We start from the raw sequence: 22,904 nt of genomic DNA, 5'->3' as shown, positions 1-22,904 counted from the left end.
CCAAAGCTAATGGGTGGTAAAGATTTTCCAAATATAAAAGCATTTCTTTTAATCCATTTTTTTACACTGTGTCTTAATACTGTTTTTAAGGAACACTACTGGTCTTATTTTATCCGTTTTAACACTGGCTATTTTATGAGGAGGTACGGATGGTTCTCTACGGTTTTAAGCTCGCCATATGCTTTTAACCTGCCAGACCAGTATAAGATTTTAGAAAAAATAGTGAACCTTTTTAAACTAAAAGACAAAAGAATAGAAGATGTAAAAAATAGTAAATATGTTTTAAAGGAAATAAAAGAAAATGTTTTAATAGCCCCCATTAGCAATTTTAATGAAAACAAATGCAAAATTATCTGGAGCATGGTTAATGCTAAATTCATTTTTAATTCACAGAAGGATCTGGCCTGGAGCTGCGCCCACGAGTGTCTTCCATGCCGGGCATTCCAGCATCGAAGGGGACTGACCAACTCGGCTGCGTGTCCAAGGGGAGGATGCCGCGATGACGAGACAGTCTTACATCTCTTTTGGCAATGTTATTTTTCACAACTCATATGGACAAAAATCCTCCCCTTGATGAAGAAGATAACCGGAATAAAGAGAATTACAAGTGAAGGCGTTTTTTACGGATGTCTGGAGTGCCCAACAAGGACTCAGAAAATTATGGCATGGAAGATTACTAACTGCGTTAAAGCAGCTCTGTGGGCGGCCAGGAATATTCTTTTATTCAAACATGAAATTTTATCTGTGAATGATATTTTAGGAATTTGTTTTTATGAAATGCACAAGTATTATCTTTTAGACAAAAAATTCTCTCCTGTTTTAAGTAGAAAATGGTTTTTTAGCGAATGGAATTCTATAATATGATGCCACCAAGTGCCCTTTTATAAATTGTATGATTTTAATCTGACAATTTGTATTTATTTTTTAACCATTGTTGTAAAATTTGAATCCCTGTAAAAATGTTGAAAAATGTTAATTTATTGTAAAACCTGAAAAATTTTAAATAAACGGTTACCCCCAAAGTTGGGGTAGTCAACTTAAAAAAAATCTGTTCTTATCAGTTTAATATCTGATACGTCCCCTATCTGGGGACCATATATTAAATGGATTTTTAGAACAGGGAGATGGAAATAGAGCTTGCTCTGTCCACTCCACGCATTGACCTGGTATTGCAGTATTTCCAGGACCGGTGCACCCTTTCCTTATGTGTTGACTAAAAGCAGATTCCAAAAGTGTTTTTTGTCTTTGCTATTGTTTCTGTCTTTCTGAAGGGATCTCCCCTTTTAATCCCATTATTTCAACACCTGTTGGACAATGCATGAGTGATAATGAGCTCATTGATTAAATGCAATTAATGAATAGATTGCCACCTCTTGTTGTGTGTCGTCTGTGTTTCTGTGTTTCCGGCATTTCACATTGGAACACCTCATTCACCTTCCTTGTCTTCTCTCCGCCCTCCCTTTTAGGTAAGTTAAAGAGCTGCACCTGAGCCAGCCACTGATTGATTGATTGATTGATTGATTGATTGATTGATTGATTGATTGATTGATTGATTGATTGATGCAGCACAACAGTCAAATAGTGGAGTGGAGTAGGGGAACAGCAAACAGCCAATAAAGCAGCCCGCCCGCTCGCCTGCCCGCCACAATGGACCTACCTGTGTACACTAGATGGATGTGATGGAATGTACTGTCGTCCCTACATTTCAAGAAGAAGTAAGAATTGCAGTTGCAACAAAGCCTTGCTTGCCTACAAAGAGAGCAGCAATTTGGATTTGTTACTATGTTACCTAGAAGAATAACAAACTGTGCAAGGATGGAGGTTGTAGGAGCAAGGAGAAGTTGTCTGTAAAGTTGGTGGATGCCTATTTTCCATTTTGCAGTCCCTTGTCTCCCTCTTGTGGCCTCCTGGAGGCAACTAGCTGTGCAAAAAAAAGACAGCCTGGCGGCCGGCTGTTGCAGTGTTGCCCTCTCAGGCAACACTGAGTGACTGACTGAGCCTCACCGTCTTATATAAAGTTCAGACGGAACTTTGCACGTGTCATAGTGGAGCCCTCAGGATTCCAGAGCCAGCTTTCTGACATCATAATGGGGCCTCAGAGATAAAAGCCTGGGCCCAGGCAGTGTTGGTCAGTGCTGCTCAGCAGGCAGCACTGGACTGGACTGGATTACAGCTGATACAAGGTGTGAAGGAACAAGGGGTGGCTGTGGGCATGCACTTGCTGCCGCTGCCAGTGTTTATCTGCATGGCAGCAGGGCATTTGGGCGTTGCCAGGAAGGCGTTTTTATGTAGATTCCTCCTCTTTCAGCACTGCATTGTGGTGCAAGCAAAAGAAGCAAATCCTGTCTGGCTTCCTCTCCGGCCTTTATTCACCTCCCGTGTAGCTGTGAGTGTGTGAGCCTGCAGGGCCCCATGGAATTGCCTAGAAGTAGGCTGAATCGCTGCAAGGGCTGAACAGCAGTATCGGGCAGGCTCGGGCAACGCGCGGCCCGTTCGGGTTATCGCTTCTCGGCCTTTTGGCTAAGATCAAGTGTAGTATCTGTTCTTATCAGTTTAATATCTGATACGTCCCCTATCTGGGGACCATATATTAAATGGATTTTTAGAACAGGGAGATGGAAATAGAGCTTGCTCTGTCCACTCCACGCATTGACCTGGTATTGCAGTATTTCCAGGACCGGTGCACCCTTTCCTTATGTGTTGACTAAAAGCAGATTCCAAAAGTGTTTTTTGTCTTTGCTATTGTTTCTGTCTTTCTGAAGGGATCTCCCCTTTTAATCCCATTATTTCAACACCTGTTGGACAATGCATGAGTGATAATGAGCTCATTGATTAAATGCAATTAATGAATAGATTGCCACCTCTTGTTGTGTGTCGTCTGTGTTTCTGTGTTTCCGGCATTTCACATTGGAACACCTCATTCACCTTCCTTGTCTTCTCTCCGCCCTCCCTTTTAGGTAAGTTAAAGAGCTGCACCTGAGCCAGCCACTGATTGATTGATTGATTGATTGATTGATTGATTGATTGATTGATTGATTGATTGATGCAGCACAACAGTCAAATAGTGGAGTGGAGTAGGGGAACAGCAAACAGCCAATAAAGCAGCCCGCCCGCTCGCCTGCCCGCCACAATGGACCTACCTGTGTACACTAGATGGATGTGATGGAATGTACTGTCGTCCCTACATTTCAAGAAGAAGTAAGAATTGCAGTTGCAACAAAGCCTTGCTTGCCTACAAAGAGAGCAGCAATTTGGATTTGTTACTATGTTACCTAGAAGAATAACAAACTGTGCAAGGATGGAGGTTGTAGGAGCAAGGAGAAGTTGTCTGTAAAGTTGGTGGATGCCTATTTTCCATTTTGCAGTCCCTTGTCTCCCTCTTGTGGCCTCCTGGAGGCAACTAGCTGTGCAAAAAAAAGACAGCCTGGCGGCCGGCTGTTGCAGTGTTGCCCTCTCAGGCAACACTGAGTGACTGACTGAGCCTCACCGTCTTATATAAAGTTCAGACGGAACTTTGCACGTGTCATAGTGGAGCCCTCAGGATTCCAGAGCCAGCTTTCTGACATCATAATGGGGCCTCAGAGATAAAAGCCTGGGCCCAGGCAGTGTTGGTCAGTGCTGCTCAGCAGGCAGCACTGGACTGGACTGGATTACAGCTGATACAAGGTGTGAAGGAACAAGGGGTGGCTGTGGGCATGCACTTGCTGCCGCTGCCAGTGTTTATCTGCATGGCAGCAGGGCATTTGGGCGTTGCCAGGAAGGCGTTTTTATGTAGATTCCTCCTCTTTCAGCACTGCATTGTGGTGCAAGCAAAAGAAGCAAATCCTGTCTGGCTTCCTCTCCGGCCTTTATTCACCTCCCGTGTAGCTGTGAGTGTGTGAGCCTGCAGGGCCCCATGGAATTGCCTAGAAGTAGGCTGAATCGCTGCAAGGGCTGAACAGCAGTATCGGGCAGGCTCGGGCAACGCGCGGCCCGTTCGGGTTATCGCTTCTCGGCTTTTTGGCTAAGATCAAGTGTAGTATCTGTTCTTATCAGTTTAATATCTGATACGTCCCCTATCTGGGGACCATATATTAAATGGATTTTTAGAACAGGGAGATGGAAATAGAGCTTGCTCTGTCCACTCCACGCATTGACCTGGTATTGCAGTATTTCCAGGACCGGTGCACCCTTTCCTTATGTGTTGACTAAAAGCAGATTCCAAAAGTGTTTTTTGTCTTTGCTATTGTTTCTGTCTTTCTGAAGGGATCTCCCCTTTTAATCCCATTATTTCAACACCTGTTGGACAATGCATGAGTGATAATGAGCTCATTGATTAAATGCAATTAATGAATAGATTGCCACCTCTTGTTGTGTGTCGTCTGTGTTTCTGTGTTTCCGGCATTTCACATTGGAACACCTCATTCACCTTCCTTGTCTTCTCTCCGCCCTCCCTTTTAGGTAAGTTAAAGAGCTGCACCTGAGCCAGCCACTGATTGATTGATTGATTGATTGATTGATTGATTGATTGATTGATTGATTGATGCAGCACAACAGTCAAATAGTGGAGTGGAGTAGGGGAACAGCAAACAGCCAATAAAGCAGCCCGCCCGCTCGCCTGCCCGCCACAATGGACCTACCTGTGTACACTAGATGGATGTGATGGAATGTACTGTCGTCCCTACATTTCAAGAAGAAGTAAGAATTGCAGTTGCAACAAAGCCTTGCTTGCCTACAAAGAGAGCAGCAATTTGGATTTGTTACTATGTTACCTAGAAGAATAACAAACTGTGCAAGGATGGAGGTTGTAGGAGCAAGGAGAAGTTGTCTGTAAAGTTGGTGGATGCCTATTTTCCATTTTGCAGTCCCTTGTCTCCCTCTTGTGGCCTCCTGGAGGCAACTAGCTGTGCAAAAAAAAGACAGCCTGGCGGCCGGCTGTTGCAGTGTTGCCCTCTCAGGCAACACTGAGTGACTGACTGAGCCTCACCGTCTTATATAAAGTTCAGACGGAACTTTGCACGTGTCATAGTGGAGCCCTCAGGATTCCAGAGCCAGCTTTCTGACATCATAATGGGGCCTCAGAGATAAAAGCCTGGGCCCAGGCAGTGTTGGTCAGTGCTGCTCAGCAGGCAGCACTGGACTGGACTGGATTACAGCTGATACAAGGTGTGAAGGAACAAGGGGTGGCTGTGGGCATGCACTTGCTGCCGCTGCCAGTGTTTATCTGCATGGCAGCAGGGCATTTGGGCGTTGCCAGGAAGGCGTTTTTATGTAGATTCCTCCTCTTTCAGCACTGCATTGTGGTGCAAGCAAAAGAAGCAAATCCTGTCTGGCTTCCTCTCCGGCCTTTATTCACCTCCCGTGTAGCTGTGAGTGTGTGAGCCTGCAGGGCCCCATGGAATTGCCTAGAAGTAGGCTGAATCGCTGCAAGGGCTGAACAGCAGTATCGGGCAGGCTCGGGCAACGCGCGGCCCGTTCGGGTTATCGCTTCTCGGCTTTTTGGCTAAGATCAAGTGTAGTATCTGTTCTTATCAGTTTAATATCTGATACGTCCCCTATCTGGGGACCATATATTAAATGGATTTTTAGAACAGGGAGATGGAAATAGAGCTTGCTCTGTCCACTCCACGCATTGACCTGGTATTGCAGTATTTCCAGGACCGGTGCACCCTTTCCTTATGTGTTGACTAAAAGCAGATTCCAAAAGTGTTTTTTGTCTTTGCTATTGTTTCTGTCTTTCTGAAGGGATCTCCCCTTTTAATCCCATTATTTCAACACCTGTTGGACAATGCATGAGTGATAATGAGCTCATTGATTAAATGCAATTAATGAATAGATTGCCACCTCTTGTTGTGTGTCGTCTGTGTTTCTGTGTTTCCGGCATTTCACATTGGAACACCTCATTCACCTTCCTTGTCTTCTCTCCGCCCTCCCTTTTAGGTAAGTTAAAGAGCTGCACCTGAGCCAGCCACTGATTGATTGATTGATTGATTGATTGATTGATTGATTGATTGATTGATTGATTGATTGATTGATTGATGCAGCACAACAGTCAAATAGTGGAGTGGAGTAGGGGAACAGCAAACAGCCAATAAAGCAGCCCGCCCGCTCGCCTGCCCGCCACAATGGACCTACCTGTGTACACTAGATGGATGTGATGGAATGTACTGTCGTCCCTACATTTCAAGAAGAAGTAAGAATTGCAGTTGCAACAAAGCCTTGCTTGCCTACAAAGAGAGCAGCAATTTGGATTTGTTACTATGTTACCTAGAAGAATAACAAACTGTGCAAGGATGGAGGTTGTAGGAGCAAGGAGAAGTTGTCTGTAAAGTTGGTGGATGCCTATTTTCCATTGTGCAGTCCCTTGTCTCCCTCTTGTGGCCTCCTGGAGGCAACTAGCTGTGCAAAAAAAAGACAGCCTGGCGGCCGGCTGTTGCAGTGTTGCCCTCTCAGGCAACACTGAGTGACTGACTGAGCCTCACCGTCTTATATAAAGTTCAGACGGAACTTTGCACGTGTCATAGTGGAGCCCTCAGGATTCCAGAGCCAGCTTTCTGACATCATAATGGGGCCTCAGAGATAAAAGCCTGGGCCCAGGCAGTGTTGGTCAGTGCTGCTCAGCAGGCAGCACTGGACTGGACTGGATTACAGCTGATACAAGGTGTGAAGGAACAAGGGGTGGCTGTGGGCATGCACTTGCTGCCGCTGCCAGTGTTTATCTGCATGGCAGCAGGGCATTTGGGCGTTGCCAGGAAGGCGTTTTTATGTAGATTCCTCCTCTTTCAGCACTGCATTGTGGTGCAAGCAAAAGAAGCAAATCCTGTCTGGCTTCTAGCTGTGAGTGTGTGAGCCTGCAGGGCCCCATGGAATTGCCTAGAAGTAGGCTGAATCGCTGCAAGGGCTGAACAGCAGTATCGGGCAGGCTCGGGCAACGCGCGGCCCGTTCGGGTTATCGCTTCTCGGCCTTTTGGCTAAGATCAAGTGTAGTATCTGTTCTTATCAGTTTAATATCTGATACGTCCCCTATCTGGGGACCATATATTAAATGGATTTTTAGAACAGGGAGATGGAAATAGAGCTTGCTCTGTCCACTCCACGCATTGACCTGGTATTGCAGTATTTCCAGGACCGGTGCACCCTTTCCTTATGTGTTGACTAAAAGCAGATTCCAAAAGTGTTTTTTGTCTTTGCTATTGTTTCTGTCTTTCTGAAGGGATCTCCCCTTTTAATCCCATTATTTCAACACCTGTTGGACAATGCATGAGTGATAATGAGCTCATTGATTAAATGCAATTAATGAATAGATTGCCACCTCTTGTTGTGTGTCGTCTGTGTTTCTGTGTTTCCGGCATTTCACATTGGAACACCTCATTCACCTTCCTTGTCTTCTCTCCGCCCTCCCTTTTAGGTAAGTTAAAGAGCTGCACCTGAGCCAGCCATTGATTGATTGATTGATTGATTGATTGATTGATTGATTGATTGATGCAGCACAACAGTCAAATAGTGGAGTGGAGTAGGGGAACAGCAAACAGCCAATAAAGCAGCCCGCCCGCTCGCCTGCCCGCCACAATGGACCTACCTGTGTACACTAGATGGATGTGATGGAATGTACTGTCGTCCCTACATTTCAAGAAGAAGTAAGAATTGCAGTTGCAACAAAGCCTTGCTTGCCTACAAAGAGAGCAGCAATTTGGATTTGTTACTATGTTACCTAGAAGAATAACAAACTGTGCAAGGATGGAGGTTGTAGGAGCAAGGAGAAGTTGTCTGTAAAGTTGGTGGATGCCTATTTTCCATTTTGCAGTCCCTTGTCTCCCTCTTGTGGCCTCCTGGAGGCAACTAGCTGTGCAAAAAAAAGACAGCCTGGCGGCCGGCTGTTGCAGTGTTGCCCTCTCAGGCAACACTGAGTGACTGACTGAGCCTCACCGTCTTATATAAAGTTCAGACGGAACTTTGCACGTGTCATAGTGGAGCCCTCAGGATTCCAGAGCCAGCTTTCTGACATCATAATGGGGCCTCAGAGATAAAAGCCTGGGCCCAGGCAGTGTTGGTCAGTGCTGCTCAGCAGGCAGCACTGGACTGGACTGGATTACAGCTGATACAAGGTGTGAAGGAACAAGGGGTGGCTGTGGGCATGCACTTGCTGCCGCTGCCAGTGTTTATCTGCATGGCAGCAGGGCATTTGGGCGTTGCCAGGAAGGCGTTTTTATGTAGATTCCTCCTCTTTCAGCACTGCATTGTGGTGCAAGCAAAAGAAGCAAATCCTGTCTGGCTTCCTCTCCGGCCTTTATTCACCTCCCGTGTAGCTGTGAGTGTGTGAGCCTGCAGGGCCCCATGGAATTGCCTAGAAGTAGGCTGAATCGCTGCAAGGGCTGAACAGCAGTATCGGGCAGGCTCGGGCAACGCGCGGCCCGTTCGGGTTATCGCTTCTCGGCCTTTTGGCTAAGATCAAGTGTAGTATCTGTTCTTATCAGTTTAATATCTGATACGTCCCCTATCTGGGGACCATATATTAAATGGATTTTTAGAACAGGGAGATGGAAATAGAGCTTGCTCTGTCCACTCCACGCATTGACCTGGTATTGCAGTATTTCCAGGACCGGTGCACCCTTTCCTTATGTGTTGACTAAAAGCAGATTCCAAAAGTGTTTTTTGTCTTTGCTATTGTTTCTGTCTTTCTGAAGGGATCTCCCCTTTTAATCCCATTATTTCAACACCTGTTGGACAATGCATGAGTGATAATGAGCTCATTGATTAAATGCAATTAATGAATAGATTGCCACCTCTTGTTGTGTGTCGTCTGTGTTTCTGTGTTTCCGGCATTTCACATTGGAACACCTCATTCACCTTCCTTGTCTTCTCTCCGCCCTCTCTTTTAGGTAAGTTAAAGAGCTGCACCTGAGCCAGCCACTGATTGATTGATTGATTGATTGATTGATTGATTGATTGATTGATTGATTGATGCAGCACAACAGTCAAATAGTGGAGTGGAGTAGGGGAACAGCAAACAGCCAATAAAGCAGCCCGCCCGCTCGCCTGCCCGCCACAATGGACCTACCTGTGTACACTAGATGGATGTGATGGAATGTACTGTCGTCCCTACATTTCAAGAAGAAGTAAGAATTGCAGTTGCAACAAAGCCTTGCTTGCCTACAAAGAGAGCAGCAATTTGGATTTGTTACTATGTTACCTAGAAGAATAACAAACTGTGCAAGGATGGAGGTTGTAGGAGCAAGGAGAAGTTGTCTGTAAAGTTGGTGGATGCCTATTTTCCATTTTGCAGTCCCTTGTCTCCCTCTTGTGGCCTCCTGGAGGCAACTAGCTGTGCAAAAAAAAGACAGCCTGGCGGCCGGCTGTTGCAGTGTTGCCCTCTCAGGCAACACTGAGTGACTGACTGAGCCTCACCGTCTTATATAAAGTTCAGACGGAACTTTGCACGTGTCATAGTGGAGCCCTCAGGATTCCAGAGCCAGCTTTCTGACATCATAATGGGGCCTCAGAGATAAAAGCCTGGGCCCAGGCAGTGTTGGTCAGTGCTGCTCAGCAGGCAGCACTGGACTGGACTGGATTACAGCTGATACAAGGTGTGAAGGAACAAGGGGTGGCTGTGGGCATGCACTTGCTGCCGCTGCCAGTGTTTATCTGCATGGCAGCAGGGCATTTGGGCGTTGCCAGGAAGGCGTTTTTATGTAGATTCCTCCTCTTTCAGCACTGCATTGTGGTGCAAGCAAAAGAAGCAAATCCTGTCTGGCTTCCTCTCCGGCCTTTATTCACCTCCCGTGTAGCTGTGAGTGTGTGAGCCTGCAGGGCCCCATGGAATTGCCTAGAAGTAGGCTGAATCGCTGCAAGGGCTGAACAGCAGTATCGGGCAGGCTCGGGCAACGCGCGGCCCGTTCGGGTTATCGCTTCTCGGCCTTTTGGCTAAGATCAAGTGTAGTATCTGTTCTTATCAGTTTAATATCTGATACGTCCCCTATCTGGGGACCATATATTAAATGGATTTTTAGAACAGGGAGATGGAAATAGAGCTTGCTCTGTCCACTCCACGCATTGACCTGGTATTGCAGTATTTCCAGGACCGGTGCACCCTTTCCTTATGTGTTGACTAAAAGCAGATTCCAAAAGTGTTTTTTGTCTTTGCTATTGTTTCTGTCTTTCTGAAGGGATCTCCCCTTTTAATCCCATTATTTCAACACCTGTTGGACAATGCATGAGTGATAATGAGCTCATTGATTAAGTGCAATTAATGAATAGATTGCCACCTCTTGTTGTGTGTCGTCTGTGTTTCTGTGTTTCCGGCATTTCACATTGGAACACCTCATTCACCTTCCTTGTCTTCTCTCCGCCCTCCCTTTTAGGTAAGTTAAAGAGCTGCACCTGAGCCAGCCACTGATTGATTGATTGATTGATTGATTGATTGATTGATTGATTGATTGATTGATTGATTGATGCAGCACAACAGTCAAATAGTGGAGTGGAGTAGGGGAACAGCAAACAGCCAATAAAGCAGCCCGCCCGCTCGCCTGCCCGCCACAATGGACCTACCTGTGTACACTAGATGGATGTGATGGAATGTACTGTCGTCCCTACATTTCAAGAAGAAGTAAGAATTGCAGTTGCAACAAAGCCTTGCTTGCCTACAAAGAGAGCAGCAATTTGGATTTGTTACTATGTTACCTAGAAGAATAACAAACTGTGCAAGGATGGAAGTTGTAGGAGCAAGGAGAAGTTGTCTGTAAAGTTGGTGGATGCCTATTTTCCATTTTGCAGTCCCTTGTCTCCCTCTTGTGGCCTCCTGGAGGCAACTAGCTGTGCAAAAAAAAGACAGCCTGGCGGCCGGCTGTTGCAGTGTTGCCCTCTCAGGCAACACTGAGTGACTGACTGAGCCTCACCGTCTTATATAAAGTTCAGACGGAACTTTGCACGTGTCATAGTGGAGCCCTCAGGATTCCAGAGCCAGCTTTCTGACATCATAATGGGGCCTCAGAGATAAAAGCCTGGGCCCAGGCAGTGTTGGTCAGTGCTGCTCAGCAGGCAGCACTGGACTGGACTGGATTACAGCTGATACAAGGTGTGAAGGAACAAGGGGTGGCTGTGGGCATGCACTTGCTGCCGCTGCCAGTGTTTATCTGCATGGCAGCAGGGCATTTGGGCGTTGCCAGGAAGGCGTTTTTATGTAGATTCCTCCTCTTTCAGCACTGCATTGTGGTGCAAGCAAAAGAAGCAAATCCTGTCTGGCTTCTAGCTGTGAGTGTGTGAGCCTGCAGGGCCCCATGGAATTGCCTAGAAGTAGGCTGAATCGCTGCAAGGGCTGAACAGCAGTATCGGGCAGGCTCGGGCAACGCGCGGCCCGTTCGGGTTATCGCTTCTCGGCCTTCTGGCTGAGATCAAGTGTAGTTCTGATTACTTGTAGTCAGTGCTGCCTGGTCTTGGTTAGGAGGTGCTCAGGTACCCTCTCTCTCGGCCTCGGGGGATCGTCCAGGTTCGCCTGGACTTCACCCCCGTGCTGCTATTTGGGAGAGAGGCTTAGTCCTGAGCAACGAGTTGCGATCCACATATCCCCCGTGTAGGCTTCGGCCGAAAAGGGGAAGCTGCGTAGACGTTGCGTCACCAACGGGTGGCGTAACTTTCCCGAAATCCCCTCACCATGGACGAAAGTCCTGGTGAGATACCGGCGTATGCCCGGATAAAAAATACAATCCGTGTTATTGTATCAGAAGAGAAGGCGACAACCTGCGGCCTGAAGTTCTTGGTGGAGACCGTGCTTGTTGGCATTTTCAACATTCAGAAGCGGGAGATATTGGCGGTGCAAGACTATCCAAGGAGAAGAACATATGACATAACGTTTGTACAGAATGGAGTGTTCCAAGATCTGCTGGCGGCATACATGGTAAAAAACGATCCGAGACTGGACGGTATTGAATTTTACGAACATGTGTTGGACATCACTAAGATGATTGTGATAAAAATGTACTGCCCGTTTGCTGATTTAAAAGATGTGATGTCCTTTTTATCCCCCTATTTCAAAAGTGTAAAATGTATTGGCAAAATAATGAACGAAGTTGGAGTTTGGACGTCAAAGTGGAGATTTTTAGTAACTTGTTATAGAGATGCCAATACAGCAGGGGGGATAATGTTGCCGCCAGCACGCTTTAAATTAGGTGATATGGCAGGAGATCTTTTTTATACAGGAATGCCTCCATTCTGTAGAAAATGTCAAAAGTACGGTCACACCAAAGAGTTCTGCGAAAGCACCTGTAGGAACTGTGGCAGCTCTGAGCACGAGGCCAAAACTTGCCCTCTGGGGAAAAGGTGTCGTTTTTGCAGCCGAGTTGGTCATCTATATGCTACTTGTCCCCACAGATCGGAACAACCCGAGGTCCGGCCGAGGCGTCCAGAGCAGCCAGCAGGCCAGATCGCCCCCGCACAAGAAGAGGAACCAAGAGGTGAAGAGGCAGATAACATGGACACCTCCAGCAGACCCCCCCAAACAGGTGACCCAAAGGAGCAAAGGCGGTTTAAGAGAAGAGCCAGTGATCAGCGGACGAAAAAGCCCCCTCAGGAAACGGAGGAGATGGGTAGTTCGGATGAAGCTGATCCGCCTGGGCCGCAGGAGATGCTGGGTCAGCCTGTACCTGAGGCAGAGGACCCGGGTGGAGCGGCAGCTAGGTCTAAGAGGCGTAGGGCGTACTCAGAGGTGGCAGCGGGGGTGCCGATGGGAGTACCTGCTAGAGCGAAAGCAGGGAAACCAGTTGACGCGCCCCCGGAAGCACCAGCTGAAGGTCTCCCCCCTTCTCGCCAGTTGGGGGAGACAAGCATAGCTGCCTCTGAGGTGACAGAAGTCCCTGAAACGGCCGCGAGTGCGTTTCCCGCCCCTATCGTAGGGGAGGAGGCTGCCATACAAAATGCTCCAGAAACCTTGCCCGTGGAGTCCATCTGGGACCCATTTTCGATAAGTGCCTCAGGTATGGCGGGGGGTCAGCTGTCTGACATGAGTTCCTCTCCAATCTCCTCAAGTTATACAGTCGGTTTGAAGTCGGAGGGCGATGAGAGTTCGAGTGAGGTCTCTGGTAACGCCGAGGACTGCTGAGGCCACCTCGGGTAAGATTACATAAGACTGTCTCTTTTCCCTTTTCCTCATGGCAGAGTTAGGTGGCATTTCCTTAAATGTTAGGAGCGTGCATTCTAAGACGAGAAGAGCTGCCCTGTTTGACTATCTTTCTATTTTTTCCGCCACCGTTTTTTTCCTACAGGAATGCTGTATCCCACATCGCACGAACTACAACAAATATAAGGAAGACTGGAGACTCGGACCTTCAGTGTGGTCCGGGTCTAACGATTCCAGAGCCGCAGGTGTCGCCATTTTATTTAAAGGGAACGTTTTAATTGACAGTTTTAATGAAATTTTACCAGGTAGAATTTTATTGGTCAAAGCTTTTATAGACGGTATTAGATGGCAGTTTTTAAATTTTTATGGGTCCTCGGACAAGAATGAAAGAGCTAGAATGCTAGAGATTTTACCCCTTTTTTTAAACGATTCAGAGCCACTTGTTTTAGCGGGTGATTTTAATTGTATTTTAAAGGGGGAACGCCGGTTCTCTAACTCAGTAAGCAGGAATTATGACAAAACCTCCTCATTATTAAAAGATATAGTTACTGATTTTAAACTTACTGATGTTTTTAAGAAATGTAACAGCAATTTATCTGCAGAGGCCGGCGTCACCTGGAGCAATGTGAACTGTAGCTCCAGGATCGATTTTATATTCTGCTCTTATCAAGTACTGCCTTTTAAATGTGATCTTAATCCCAATGTTTTATCTGATCATAAATTATTGTATTTTAAAGTTAAAAATGATATTGGGAAAAATACTGTCAAAAAAGCCTGGAAAATGAACGTTTCCCTTTTAGATGATCCGCAAATTTTATCTGATTTTATTACCTTTTATAAGGGCTGCAGACGGGTAAGACATCCAAATATGTCCATAGTCTCATGGTGGGAGAAAATAAAAATAAAAATAAGAGACTTTTTCATAAAAATCGGAAGGAGAAAAGCAAAAGAAAAACAGGATTTTTTTGCTAATTTGAATACCCGTCTGCAGACCCAATACAAGTTCAGAGAACAGGGTATGCAGGTGGAGGAGGAGATTATGGAGATTAGGAAGGAGATCTCCCAGTGCCTGGAGCAGAGAGGTAAGGAAATTGTCTTTCGTTCAAAAATGAAACACCTCGAGGAAAATGAGACCTGCTCCAGGTACTTTTTTAAGAAAATTAACGATAAGCATACCCTGTTAGACAATGTTGATGGAGATACAAACACTGACAATATTTTAAAAAAGGTACACAGATTTTATGCGGATCTTTTTAATATAAAGCTTGTTAATGTTGATTTGATGAACGACTCATTGAAGGAGGTTGACGCTGTTTTAAATCCTGTCTCCAAAGATTTTTTATTACAGGATATTACGGAACAGGAGATTTTAGATACCATCAAGAGTTTTAAAACAGGTAAAGTCCCTGGCCCTGATGGTATACCCATAGAGTTTTATGTCACATTTTATGGAGTTTTAAAAGAGGATCTCTATTCCCTTTTTACTCAAGTTTTTAGAACAAAAGCCCTCCCGGGGTCCTGGAAGAAAGGTGAGGTGTCCCTGCTTTATAAAAAGGGGGACAAAACAGATATTAAAAACTGGAGGCCTATCACCTTACTAAACACAGACTACAAAATAATGGCCAAGATTTGCGCGAATAGGCTAAAGGCTGTTATAGAGAAAATCGTCCACTCCAACCAAGTCTGTGGGATACCTGGGAGGAGCATATGGGACAATTTAAACCTTTTAAAAGATGCTATTGGTGATACGAAGGAGAGAAAAGGCAGATTGGCGGTTTTATCCATAGATTTCGAGAAAGCCTTTGATAGAGTATCACATTTTTATCTTTTTAAGGTTTTAGAAAAGATGGGTATACCAGAAGGCTTTTTACAGTCTCTGAAGGCCTTTTATGAAAATTGTACGAGCAAGATTTTAGTAAAGGGTTTTAAGACACAGGATGTCCTTTTAAACTCCGGAGTGAAGCAGGGGTGTCCCTTGTCCCCACTACTTTTTATATGTGCGATCGAGCCTCTACTCTGCAGATTGAGGAATGACAGGCAGATATGTGGAGTCCCCCTGCCGGGCGGGGGGGGACTAGAGGCAAAAGTGGTGGGGTACATGGATGATGTCGCGGTCCTGTGCAGGGACGCCCCGTCACTGCAAAAAGCATTACAACAGATATACCAATTTTGCTGCTCCTCCGGTTTTAAAGTCAATTTTAATAAAAGTAATATTTTAAATATTGGCAACATGATTTTACAGGACATTCCAGTCCCTGTGTCGGAGTCTGTACAGATTTTAGGGGTCTCCTTCAATGAGTCAAACAATGGTTTTATCAGTTGGGACTTGGTGGCACAAAAAGTTAATAAGAAAATTTGTTTATGGAATCTTAGAAAACTGACAATGGAGGGAAAAATTTTAATCACAAAAATGGTGATTTTACCAATTTTATTATATCTAAGTATGGTTTTCCCTCCCCCTGATATTTTATTAAAAAAGATTACCAAGGCATGTTTTACATTTTTATGGAATTCTAGGATGGAGAAGCTCAGGAGAGAAAAAGTGATGTTACCAAAGCTAATGGGTGGTAAAGATTTTCCAAATATAAAAGCATTTCTTTTAATCCATTTTTTTACACTGTGTCTTAATACTGTTTTTAAGGAACACTACTGGTCTTATTTTATCCGTTTTAACACTGGCTATTTTATGAGGAGGTACGGATGGTTCTCTACGGTTTTAAGCTCGCCATATGCTTTTAACCTGCCAGACCAGTATAAGATTTTAGAAAAAATAGTGAACCTTTTTAAACTAAAAGACAAAAGAATAGAAGATGTAAAAAATAGTAAATATGTTTTAAAGGAAATAAAAGAAAATGTTTTAATAGCCCCCATTAGCAATTTTAATGAAAACAAATGCAAAATTATCTGGAGCATGGTTAATGCTAAATTCATTTTTAATTCACAGAAGGATCTGGCCTGGAGCTGCGCCCACGAGTGTCTTCCATGCCGGGCATTCCAGCATCGAAGGGGACTGACCAACTCGGCTGCGTGTCCAAGGGGAGGATGCCGCGATGACGAGACAGTCTTACATCTCTTTTGGCAATGTTATTTTTCACAACTCATATGGACAAAAATCCTCCCCTTGATGAAGAAGATAACCGGAATAAAGAGAATTACAAGTGAAGGCGTTTTTTACGGATGTCTGGAGTGCCCAACAAGGACTCAGAAAATTATGGCATGGAAGATTACTAACTGCGTTAAAGCAGCTCTGTGGGCGGCCAGGAATATTCTTTTATTCAAACATGAAATTTTATCTGTGAATGATATTTTAGGAATTTGTTTTTATGAAATGCACAAGTATTATCTTTTAGACAAAAAATTCTCTCCTGTTTTAAGTAGAAAATGGTTTTTTAGCGAATGGAATTCTATAATATGATGCCACCAAGTGCCCTTTTATAAATTGTATGATTTTAATCTGACAATTTGTATTTATTTTTTAACCATTGTTGTAAAATTTGAATCCCTGTAAAAATGTTGAAAAATGTTAATTTATTGTAAAACCTGAAAAATTTTAAATAAACGGTTACCCCCAAAGTTGGGGTAGTCAACTTAAAAAAAATCTGTTCTTATCAGTTTAATATCTGATACGTCCCCTATCTGGGGACCATATATTAAATGGATTTTTAGAACAGGGAGATGGAAATAGAGCTTGCTCTGTCCACTCCACGCATTGACCTGGTATTGCAGTATTTCCAGGACCGGTGCACCCTTTCCTTATGTGTTGACTAAAAGCAGATTCCAAAAGTGTTTTTTGTCTTTGCTATTGTTTCTGTCTTTCTGAAGGGATCTCCCCTTTTAATCCCATTATTTCAACACCTGTTGGACAATGCATGAGTGATAATGAGCTCATTGATTAAATGCAATTAATGAATAGATTGCCACCTCTTGTTGTGTGTCGTCTGTGTTTCTGTGTTTCCGGCATTTCACATTGGAACACCTCATTCACCTTCCTTGTCTTCTCTCCGCCCTCCCTTTTAGGTAAGTTAAAGAGCTGCACCTGAGCCAGCCACTGATTGATTGATTGATTGATTGATTGATTGATTGATGCAGCACAACAGTCAAATAGTGGAGTGGAGTAGGGGAACAGCAAACAGCCAATAAAGCAGCCCGCCCGCTCGCCTGCCCGCCACAATGGACCTACCTGTGTACACTAGATGGATGTGATGGAATGTACTGTCGTCCCTACATTTCAAGAAGAAGTAAGAATTGCAGTTGCAACAAAGCCTTGCTTGCCTACAAAGAGAGCAGCAATTTGGATTTGTTACTATGTTACCTAGAAGAATAACAAACTGTGCAAGGATGGAGGTTGTAGGAGCAAGGAGAAGTTGTCTGTAAAGTTGGTGGATGCCTATTTTCCATTTTGCAGTCCCTTGTCTCCCTCTTGTGGCCTCCTGGAGGCAACTAGCTGTGCAAAAAAAAGACAGCCTGGCGGCCGGCTGTTGCAGTGTTGCCCTCTCAGGCAACACTGAGTGACTGACTGAGCCTCACCGTCTTATATAAAGTTCAGACGGAACTTTGCACGTGTCATAGTGGAGCCCTCAGGATTCCAGAGCCAGCTTTCTGACATCATAATGGGGCCTCAGAGATAAAAGCCTGGGCCCAGGCAGTGTTGGTCAGTGCTGCTCAGCAGGCAGCACTGGACTGGACTGGATTACAGCTGATACAAGGTGTGAAGGAACAAGGGGTGGCTGTGGGCATGCACTTGCTGCCGCTGCCAGTGTTTATCTGCATGGCAGCAGGGCATTTGGGCGTTGCCAGGAAGGCGTTTTTATGTAGATTCCTCCTCTTTCAGCACTGCATTGTGGTGCAAGCAAAAGAAGCAAATCCTGTCTGGCTTCCTCTCCGGCCTTTATTCACCTCCCGTGTAGCTGTGAGTGTGTGAGCCTGCAGGGCCCCATGGAATTGCCTAGAAGTAGGCTGAATCGCTGCAAGGGCTGAACAGCAGTATCGGGCAGGCTCGGGCAACGCGCGGCCCGTTCGGGTTATCGCTTCTCGGCCTTTTGGCTAAGATCAAGTGTAGTATCTGTTCTTATCAGTTTAATATCTGATACGTCCCCTATCTGGGGACCATATATTAAATGGATTTTTAGAACAGGGAGATGGAAATAGAGCTTGCTCTGTCCACTCCACGCATTGACCTGGTATTGCAGTATTTCCAGGACCGGTGCACCCTTTCCTTATGTGTTGACTAAAAGCAGATTCCAAAAGTGTTTTTTGTCTTTGCTATTGTTTCTGTCTTTCTGAAGGGATCTCCCCTTTTAATCCCATTATTTCAACACCTGTTGGACAATGCATGAGTGATAATGAGCTCATTGATTAAATGCAATTAATGAATAGATTGCCACCTCTTGTTGTGTGTCGTCTGTGTTTCTGTGTTTCCGGCATTTCACATTGGAACACCTCATTCACCTTCCTTGTCTTCTCTCCGCCCTCCCTTTTAGGTAAGTTAAAGAGCTGCACCTGAGCCAGCCACTGATTGATTGATTGATTGATTGATTGATTGATTGATTGATTGATTGATTGATGCAGCACAACAGTCAAATAGTGGAGTGGAGTAGGGGAACAGCAAACAGCCAATAAAGCAGCCCGCCCGCTCGCCTGCCCGCCACAATGGACCTACCTGTGTACACTAGATGGATGTGATGGAATGTACTGTCGTCCCTACATTTCAAGAAGAAGTAAGAATTGCAGTTGCAACAAAGCCTTGCTTGCCTACAAAGAGAGCAGCAATTTGGATTTGTTACTATGTTACCTAGAAGAATAACAAACTGTGCAAGGATGGAGGTTGTAGGAGCAAGGAGAAGTTGTCTGTAAAGTTGGTGGATGCCTATTTTCCATTTTGCAGTCCCTTGTCTCCCTCTTGTGGCCTCCTGGAGGCAACTAGCTGTGCAAAAAAAAGACAGCCTGGCGGCCGGCTGTTGCAGTGTTGCCCTCTCAGGCAACACTGAGTGACTGACTGAGCCTCACCGTCTTATATAAAGTTCAGACGGAACTTTGCACGTGTCATAGTGGAGCCCTCAGGATTCCAGAGCCAGCTTTCTGACATCATAATGGGGCCTCAGAGATATAAGCCTGGGCCCAGGCAGTGTTGGTCAGTGCTGCTCAGCAGGCAGCACTGGACTGGACTGGATTACAGCTGATACAAGGTGTGAAGGAACAAGGGGTGGCTGTGGGCATGCACTTGCTGCCGCTGCCAGTGTTTATCTGCATGGCAGCAGGGCATTTGGGCGTTGCCAGGAAGGCGTTTTTATGTAGATTCCTCCTCTTTCAGCACTGCATTGTGGTGCAAGCAAAAGAAGCAAATCCTGTCTGGCTTCCTCTCCGGCCTTTATTCACCTCCCGTGTAGCTGTGAGTGTGTGAGCCTGCAGGGCCCCATGGAATTGCCTAGAAGTAGGCTGAATCGCTGCAAGGGCTGAACAGCAGTATCGGGCAGGCTCGGGCAACGCGCGGCCCGTTCGGGTTATCGCTTCTCGGCCTTTTGGCTAAGATCAAGTGTAGTATCTGTTCTTATCAGTTTAATATCTGATACGTCCCCTATCTGGGGACCATATATTAAATGGATTTTTAGAACAGGGAGATGGAAATAGAGCTTGCTCTGTCCACTCCACGCATTGACCTGGTATTGCAGTATTTCCAGGACCGGTGCACCCTTTCCTTATGTGTTGACTAAAAGCAGATTCCAAAAGTGTTTTTTGTCTTTGCTATTGTTTCTGTCTTTCTGAAGGGATCTCCCCTTTTAATCCCATTATTTCAACACCTGTTGGACAATGCATGAGTGATAATGAGCTCATTGATTAAATGCAATTAATGAATAGATTGCCACCTCTTGTTGTGTGTCGTCTGTGTTTCTGTGTTTCCGGCATTTCACATTGGAACACCTCATTCACCTTCCTTGTCTTCTCTCCGCCCTCCCTTTTAGGTAAGTTAAAGAGCTGCACCTGAGCCAGCCACTGATTGATTGATTGATTGATTGATTGATTGATTGATTGATTGATGCAGCACAACAGTCAAATAGTGGAGTGGAGTAGGGGAACAGCAAACAGCCAATAAAGCAGCCCGCCCGCTCGCCTGCCCGCCACAATGGACCTACCTGTGTACACTAGATGGATGTGATGGAATGTACTGTCGTCCCTACATTTCAAGAAGAAGTAAGAATTGCAGTTGCAACAAAGCCTTGCTTGCCTACAAAGAGAGCAGCAATTTGGATTTGTTACTATGTTACCTAGAAGAATAACAAACTGTGCAAGGATGGAGGTTGTAGGAGCAAGGAGAAGTTGTCTGTAAAGTTGGTGGATGCCTATTTTCCATTTTGCAGTCCCTTGTCTCCCTCTTGTGGCCTCCTGGAGGCAACTAGCTGTGCAAAAAAAAGACAGCCTGGCGGCCGGCTGTTGCAGTGTTGCCCTCTCAGGCAACACTGAGTGACTGACTGAGCCTCACCGTCTTATATAAAGTTCAGACGGAACTTTGCACGTGTCATAGTGGAGCCCTCAGGATTCCAGAGCCAGCTTTCTGACATCATAATGGGGCCTCAGAGATAAAAGCCTGGGCCCAGGCAGTGTTGGTCAGTGCTGCTCAGCAGGCAGCACTGGACTGGACTGGATTACAGCTGATACAAGGTGTGAAGGAACAAGGGGTGGCTGTGGGCATGCACTTGCTGCCGCTGCCAGTGTTTATCTGCATGGCAGCAGGGCATTTGGGCGTTGCCAGGAAGGCGTTTTTATGTAGATTCCTCCTCTTTCAGCACTGCATTGTGGTGCAAGCAAAAGAAGCAAATCCTGTCTGGCTTCCTCTCCGGCCTTTATTCACCTCCCGTGTAGCTGTGAGTGTGTGAGCCTGCAGGGCCCCATGGAATTGCCTAGAAGTAGGCTGAATCGCTGCAAGGGCTGAACAGCAGTATCGGGCAGGCTCGGGCAACGCGCGGCCCGTTCGGGTTATCGCTTCTCGGCCTTTTGGCTAAGATCAAGTGTAGTATCTGTTCTTATCAGTTTAATATCTGATACGTCCCCTATCTGGGGACCATATATTAAATGGATTTTTAGAACAGGGAGATGGAAATAGAGCTTGCTCTGTCCACTCCACGCATTGACCTGGTATTGCAGTATTTCCAGGACCGGTGCACCCTTTCCTTATGTGTTGACTAAAAGCAGATTCCAAAAGTGTTTTTTGTCTTTGCTATTGTTTCTGTCTTTCTGAAGGGATCTCCCCTTTTAATCCCATTATTTCAACACCTGTTGGACAATGCATGAGTGATAATGAGCTCATTGATTAAGTGCAATTAATGAATAGATTGCCACCTCTTGTTGTGTGTCGTCTGTGTTTCTGTGTTTCCGGCATTTCACATTGGAACACCTCATTCACCTTCCTTGTCTTCTCTCCGCCCTCCCTTTTAGGTAAGTTAAAGAGCTGCACCTGAGCCAGCCACTGATTGATTGATTGATTGATTGATTGATTGATTGATTGATTGATTGATGCAGCACAACAGTCAAATAGTGGAGTGGAGTAGGGGAACAGCAAACAGCCAATAAAGCAGCCCGCCCGCTCGCCTGCCCGCCACAATGGACCTACCTGTGTACACTAGATGGATGTGATGGAATGTACTGTCGTCCCTACATTTCAAGAAGAAGTAAGAATTGCAGTTGCAACAAAGCCTTGCTTGCCTACAAAGAGAGCAGCAATTTGGATTTGTTACTATGTTACCTAGAAGAATAACAAACTGTGCAAGGATGGAGGTTGTAGGAGCAAGGAGAAGTTGTCTGTAAAGTTGGTGGATGCCTATTTTCCATTTTGCAGTCCCTTGTCTCCCTCTTGTGGCCTCCTGGAGGCAACTAGCTGTGCAAAAAAAAGACAGCCTGGCGGCCGGCTGTTGCAGTGTTGCCCTCTCAGGCAACACTGAGTGACTGACTGAGCCTCACCGTCTTATATAAAGTTCAGACGGAACTTTGCACGTGTCATAGTGGAGCCCTCAGGATTCCAGAGCCAGCTTTCTGACATCATAATGGGGCCTCAGAGATAAAAGCCTGGGCCCAGGCAGTGTTGGTCAGTGCTGCTCAGCAGGCAGCACTGGACTGGACTGGATTACAGCTGATACAAGGTGTGAAGGAACAAGGGGTGGCTGTGGGCATGCACTTGCTGCCGCTGCCAGTGTTTATCTGCATGGCAGCAGGGCATTTGGGCGTTGCCAGGAAGGCGTTTTTATGTAGATTCCTCCTCTTTCAGCACTGCATTGTGGTGCAAGCAAAAGAAGCAAATCCTGTCTGGCTTCTAGCTGTGAGTGTGTGAGCCTGCAGGGCCCCATGGAATTGCCTAGAAGTAGGCTGAATCGCTGCAAGGGCTGAACAGCAGTATCGGGCAGGCTCGGGCAACGCGCGGCCCGTTCGGGTTATCGCTTCTCGGCCTTTTGGCTAAGATTAAGTGTAGTATCTGTTCTTATCAGTTTAATATCTGATACGTCCCCTATCTGGGGACCATATATTAAATGGATTTTTAGAACAGGGAGATGGAAATAGAGCTTGCTCTGTCCACTCCACGCATTGACCTGGTATTGCAGTATTTCCAGGACCGGTGCACCCTTTCCTTATGTGTTGACTAAAAGCAGATTCCAAAAGTGTTTTTTGTCTTTGCTATTGTTTCTGTCTTTCTGAAGGGATCTCCCCTTTTAATCCCATTATTTCAACACCTGTTGGACAATGCATGAGTGATAATGAGCTCATTGATTAAATGCAATTAATGAATAGATTGCCACCTCTTGTTGTGTGTCGTCTGTGTTTCTGTGTTTCC

The 22,904-nt window shown here is 45.6% G+C and overlaps 10 non-coding genes and 2 pseudogenes across 10 annotated transcripts; all 12 read left to right on the top strand.

The window, feature by feature from the left end:
• The first annotated feature begins 1,019 nt into the window (after window positions 1-1,019).
• On the top strand, window positions 1,020-1,200 carry LOC142719609 (U2 spliceosomal RNA; annotated as a pseudogene).
• A 1,300-nt stretch (window positions 1,201-2,500) lies between these two features.
• Window positions 2,501-2,691, top strand: LOC142719585 (U2 spliceosomal RNA). The gene has a single exon (XR_012872806.1). It is a non-coding gene; the product is annotated as a U2 spliceosomal RNA (small nuclear RNA).
• Window positions 2,692-3,983: 1,292 nt separating this feature from the next.
• Window positions 3,984-4,174, top strand: LOC142719594 (U2 spliceosomal RNA). The gene has a single exon (XR_012872815.1). It is a non-coding gene; the product is annotated as a U2 spliceosomal RNA (small nuclear RNA).
• A 1,288-nt stretch (window positions 4,175-5,462) lies between these two features.
• Window positions 5,463-5,653, top strand: LOC142719592 (U2 spliceosomal RNA). The gene has a single exon (XR_012872814.1). It is a non-coding gene; the product is annotated as a U2 spliceosomal RNA (small nuclear RNA).
• Window positions 5,654-6,930: 1,277 nt separating this feature from the next.
• On the top strand, window positions 6,931-7,121 carry LOC142719583 (U2 spliceosomal RNA). Its single transcript, XR_012872804.1, has one exon. It is a non-coding gene; the product is annotated as a U2 spliceosomal RNA (small nuclear RNA).
• Window positions 7,122-8,401: 1,280 nt separating this feature from the next.
• Window positions 8,402-8,592, top strand: LOC142719581 (U2 spliceosomal RNA). The gene has a single exon (XR_012872803.1). It is a non-coding gene; the product is annotated as a U2 spliceosomal RNA (small nuclear RNA).
• A 1,288-nt stretch (window positions 8,593-9,880) lies between these two features.
• Window positions 9,881-10,071, top strand: LOC142719580 (U2 spliceosomal RNA). The gene has a single exon (XR_012872802.1). It is a non-coding gene; the product is annotated as a U2 spliceosomal RNA (small nuclear RNA).
• Window positions 10,072-16,657: 6,586 nt separating this feature from the next.
• LOC142719607 (U2 spliceosomal RNA) lies at window positions 16,658-16,838 on the top strand (annotated as a pseudogene).
• Window positions 16,839-18,110: 1,272 nt separating this feature from the next.
• On the top strand, window positions 18,111-18,301 carry LOC142719579 (U2 spliceosomal RNA). The gene has a single exon (XR_012872801.1). It is a non-coding gene; the product is annotated as a U2 spliceosomal RNA (small nuclear RNA).
• A 1,288-nt stretch (window positions 18,302-19,589) lies between these two features.
• LOC142719578 (U2 spliceosomal RNA) lies at window positions 19,590-19,780 on the top strand. Its single transcript, XR_012872800.1, has one exon. It is a non-coding gene; the product is annotated as a U2 spliceosomal RNA (small nuclear RNA).
• Window positions 19,781-21,060: 1,280 nt separating this feature from the next.
• LOC142719577 (U2 spliceosomal RNA) lies at window positions 21,061-21,251 on the top strand. The gene has a single exon (XR_012872799.1). It is a non-coding gene; the product is annotated as a U2 spliceosomal RNA (small nuclear RNA).
• A 1,257-nt stretch (window positions 21,252-22,508) lies between these two features.
• LOC142719598 (U2 spliceosomal RNA) lies at window positions 22,509-22,699 on the top strand. Its single transcript, XR_012872820.1, has one exon. It is a non-coding gene; the product is annotated as a U2 spliceosomal RNA (small nuclear RNA).
• The last annotated feature ends 205 nt before the right edge of the window (window positions 22,700-22,904 follow it).

Source organism: Rhinoderma darwinii, unplaced genomic scaffold (genome assembly GCF_050947455.1).
Source record: "Rhinoderma darwinii isolate aRhiDar2 unplaced genomic scaffold, aRhiDar2.hap1 Scaffold_486, whole genome shotgun sequence".
In the NCBI taxonomy this organism is placed as follows: domain Eukaryota; kingdom Metazoa; phylum Chordata; class Amphibia; order Anura; family Rhinodermatidae; genus Rhinoderma; species Rhinoderma darwinii.
This window is presented reverse-complemented; position numbering and strand designations above follow the sequence as displayed.